This window comes from Anopheles coluzzii, chromosome 2, assembly GCF_943734685.1.
Source record: "Anopheles coluzzii chromosome 2, AcolN3, whole genome shotgun sequence".
NCBI lineage: Eukaryota > Metazoa > Arthropoda > Insecta > Diptera > Culicidae > Anopheles > Anopheles coluzzii.
The window spans coordinates 68,903,235-68,906,561 of NC_064670.1; the positions used below are offsets into that span (position 1 = coordinate 68,903,235).

At 45.5% G+C, this 3,327-nt stretch overlaps 1 long non-coding RNA gene across 1 annotated transcript; it reads right to left on the reverse strand.

The window, feature by feature from the left end:
* Nucleotides 1–2,685: 2,685 nt before the first annotated feature.
* On the reverse strand, nt 2,686–3,327 carry LOC125906683 (uncharacterized). Its single transcript, XR_007452043.1, has 2 exons — nt 3,040–3,327; nt 2,686–2,961 (listed from the first exon to the last, which is right to left on the reverse strand). It is a non-coding gene; the product is annotated as an uncharacterized LOC125906683 (long non-coding RNA).

A 3,327-nucleotide genomic window follows, 5' to 3' on the forward strand; every position in this document is an offset into this window, starting at 1 on the left:
TGCGACTTTGGAAAAAGTATTGTCAGATTTCTTAGAACATTTAAGGTGCTGCTTTGAGTAGTATGGGGCCCCGGTTTTTTGCAGCTAGGGGCCCTCCACAAAAATTCAGTGAGTGAAGCGATGAGAAAAATTAATTCATTTAAAATTAGTCGTTTTGACATGGATGGTTGGAGGCCCATCGCCGGTGAAAGGAGTAGATTTTAGACGAAGTTGAACTTCCACATTAAGGGGGGACCCCCTAGATCCCCGGGGCCCCTAGCAGCCGCCCAGTCCCACCGTTAAACCCACCTCTGGGCGTACGGTTTCTTGAGCGCGGCAGCATTCTGTTCTCGAATTGAATGGGTTGACGCTCACTCGCTTACTCATAAATAGTATTGATTCATACGCTTTTTTCGCTGCTCGACAATGATGTGATTCATCGCGCAAAAACAGCAGAACGCAGGCAGCGCACGGTATTAGTCGTGTTCAAGTTTTTAACCAATACGTTCTTGACGGTCAAAACAAGCAATTTTAATTACAATGGGTCGAGGTAAACATTATAGCGATTACCAGCGCCAGATCATCAAGCGAATGGCGGCTGTTGGCATTAAGGGAGGAGGGGGTTTCCTGGGTAAGAATCCCATGTGTCTTCCCCATGGAGTCTTTCGAAGATTCCCCCTCCTTGTAAAACAAAAAAAAAACACACACACACATACACAACACTGGGAGGATTGTAAATTGTAAAAGCTTTACAGTGCATTAACATCCCCTTGCATTTGTGTCGGCTACTAGAAGCTATCTCAGCGGGTGCGTTCTACAGTATAGCACGGGAATAAGAATACGGTACAAAGGTACAAAAATAACTACCATCATTGCTGGCGTACCGCTAGGATCAGTACTTGGCCCCACCTTATGGAACATCATGTACAACAGAGTATTCATCCTGGCCCTACCCACAGGAGCTCAGTGTATGCGCCTACACGCACGGTCCAAAACAGCCGAAGTAATATAAAATCTTGAAAAAGTCTGCGCCCCAACCAGCAAAACCGAAGCTATTGGAAAACTTTCCTGTGTGCCAAAGCGAGAGAGCATGTCTTTCTCTAGATTTTGGACGGCACTACGCCGATCGTGTGGCCTATGAACGAAAAACGGGATTAGGGGAAACCGATATTCTTCGAGTGACACACACGCATGCATCTGCATGCGTATTCCGCTGAACCGAGACTACACATCTCTCTCGATCTCCCATGATTTTTCTGCTATCGCGCTCATCCGGGTGTTAGGCATCCTCAGTCTGTCCAGAACTTTCACTGTGGAAGGATGTGTTGGAGTGATGTGTGATTTCTAGTGCCCCGTACTTTGCTCGTTTACGTTTTGTGCCGTGTTCCTTCTTCTTCAATCATGGAATAATTTATCCTTGTAAATTTCTAAGGTAAGTTTCTTATCCTCGTGTGTGCTTCAATGGATACATTAAACTAACGCTTGTCGTCTAAAAAGTTACAGTGCACGCGCATGTTAATCGATGGTTGTCAACATCCCGCAAAACGATCGACGGAAGGAAAACGGTGTCCGGTTTTAAAATATAAAGGTAAGCGTTTCTATAATCCTATGTGCAAGATATTGTTTAGTTTGTTATAAAACACATGGATTAATTATTGGTTAATTTTCATCAACAGATTTCATCACAGCTCTTTCGTAGATGAGCGCACTTCAAGCACGCCTAGGATATGGCTTAACATGCGCAGCACCAGTCCGTGACGTCATTTCCAGACAGGCGCCGGCTGAACACGTGCAGCACCAGTCGAGGATCCAAGAGCAGAGGGTAGAAGGAAGAACGAGAGGAAGGGTAATAGAAAGCAACCGCAGCATTTGGAAGGGGTGAAGCATCCTGCCGTATACAGAGTGTGAGTGTGCCAAAACGCATGTGGAAAGAGTAACACCAATAAATAGCATGCGAAAGTGTGCATAAAGCAAAAAGAAAAAGCGTCACTACTACAACCAGCAATCCGAAAATATAAGGGGAGGGATATATGCAAATGTATGCGTGAGCAGGACCAGCAATCCAAGCATTTAAATGTGTGCGACAGTTTGCGCCGTGCGGAAAGTTTTTACTTTAGCTGCTGCTAGTGTAAAAACTTAAGGAAAGCTACCCATTGAAGCACACACGAGGATAAGAAACTTACCTTAGAAATTTACAAGGATAAATCATTCCATAATTGAAGAAGAAGGAACACAGCACAAAACGTAAACGAGCAAAGTACGGGGCACAAGAAATCACACATCACTCCAACACATCCTTCCACAGTGAAAGTTCTGGACAGACTGAGGATGCCTAACACCCGGATGAGTGCGATAGCAGAAAAATCATGGGAGATCGAGAGAGATGGGTAGTCGGTTCAGCGGAATACGCATGCAGATGCATGTGTGTGTGTGTGTCACTCGAAAGATATCGGTTTCCCCTTCTCCCGTTTTTCGTTCATACCCAAGGACGCAAAAACCGACGGCGGCCTGTGTAATCTGGGCTCCCTACAAAGCTCTCCACAAAGCTCTCGTTTGCAGGCTTGTCGAGAGCTTCGCCACAGGCGCCCGAACCATCCGTCACGCACACATCTAAACGTTCTGGTTTCTTCAGCCGCTCACGCATACCAATGTGTTTGCTCCACCCCCTTTTTCGGATTGCTTATAGAAATGATGAGGCTGTTCACATTTGCTTTATGCACACATTCGCATGCTGTTTATTGAATAATATCCCTCTCCCTTCCCACATGTGTTTTGGCATACTCCCGCTGTGTAGACGGCAGAACGCTTTCCCCCTTCCAAATTTACCGTTCTTCCTCCTCTCGTTCTTCCTTCCTCCTACTGCGCTCGGGGTACCATCCGTGCTGCGCGTGTTCAGCTGGCTTGAGTTTAGTGATGACGTCATGAACAGGAGCTGCGCGTGTTGAACCGGCTTCTGTTAAGTAATGACGTCCTCACCGGGGGCTGAATGAAGCAATAATGAATGTATGTAGTATGTATTACTATGGAGAGTTTAGCGCTTGGGATTAGATCAAAACTTACCTTAATATTTTAAAACTGGAAAACGTTTTCTTTCCGTCGCTCCTTTGAAGATTGTTGACGACGCCAGCAGGTAGTCGTTGATAAATAGCGCACACACCTGTAACTTTTTAGACGCCAAGGGTTAGTTGAATGTACCTGCACAAGCACACAGCAAGAAACTTACCTCAACAATTTGCTAGGATAAATCATTCCATAACTGAGGAAGAAGGAACACGGCACAAAACGTAAATGAACAAAGTACGTCGCACAATAAATCGCACCTCACTTCAGTACATCCTTCCATAGGGA